Raw genomic sequence first — 1,382 nt, 5'->3', positions numbered from 1 at the left:
CCTCTGCTGCCCACCTTCCCGTGGTGGGTGTGTCTATATTTCGCTCCCCTTTCTTTTTCCCTTTTGCTAGTTTTCCAGCTTCCGTACTCCTTCCCCCCACCCCCCCCCCCCAATACGCTTTTACATATATACCCTTTTAATTTAGGAATTTTATAAGTTATTTCTTACTAAATAAATCAGATTCAAAGCTAAAATTATGTCAACTATTTCGATTGGTTATGAAATTATAATTTTTATAAATATAAAATTACTCACATATTTAGGGAAGAAAATATGATTGTTCATTGACTTTATCATGCATGAGAACTAATAGAAATGCAAGTCCTCCGTTCACTGCATAAAATTTTAGCCTTTACTACTTTAGGAAAATACAACAAATTTAGTTCCTCCAATTTTATATGCAAATTTAATCACTAGCAATTTTCTTTCGAGGAGGACTTATTCATTTGGTGAGGTCTGTTGGGTCATTGCACCTAAATTAAGTCACTCAAATGTGTAACTAAGGTTGTTGAATAGACAAACTATATTAGTCCGAACTACATTATAACTATTAACAAGATCATGTTCACTATTTTTAGTGATAATATAAAAAAGTGTCGATAGTGGTTAATTCCATATTTATTCCCTCTACCTTTAATATTACGATCCTGACACTTTAAATTATATCGACATCTCTCTAAAATATTTAGGTTTATTTATTTTAATAATATTAATTTTATCAAAAAAAATATAAAAATATAGAATAAAATAAATAATTTAAATATTTCAGTTTGTGATGACGGATGGCGTTGGTGGTGCTGAATAGTAGCGTCACTGGCATCGACGCCAACACAGTTGCTAAGTGATCTTTTCGTTGCTTTACATCTATGTCGGCGCTCCGTCATTGCAGAATCGAAGTCTACTTCCGAAACCATCATAAAGATCTGCCGCCTATCGAAGCAAGACATAAAGATGAGTACCCTTCCTTGCCACCTGCATCCTCTATGGCCACCACCACCACTCATCCGTGATGGAGGCCCAAGAGAACATTGTCATTGCTCTCCTTGATCTCTTTATCTCCGCTTATGTGCACCCTGTGCATCCTCAATATCTTTGTCATTGTCCTTTGCCTCTTATCCCCCATAGCCACCCATCATGTTATTGTAACATTTTACAATCTCTTCTCTATTGAAGCATACCGCTCCATCATTGGATAAAAAAAAGCCCTACATCATTGCTCTCGTGGACCTCCTTAACGCTCTCGATGCACCGACTAAGTCCATCAAAGTGCGATCAAGGCCCTCTACTTGCTCAACCGTATTACTCTCATCGAGTTGGGCACCATGCCACCCCTCTTCATGCTGGTGGTGAAGGACGGGTAGAGGGGAGTGGTAGAGGACACA

Source organism: Musa acuminata, chromosome BXJ1-9 (genome assembly GCF_036884655.1).
Source record: "Musa acuminata AAA Group cultivar baxijiao chromosome BXJ1-9, Cavendish_Baxijiao_AAA, whole genome shotgun sequence".
NCBI classification, from domain to species: Eukaryota; Viridiplantae; Streptophyta; class Magnoliopsida; order Zingiberales; family Musaceae; genus Musa; species Musa acuminata.
This window is presented reverse-complemented; position numbering follows the sequence as displayed.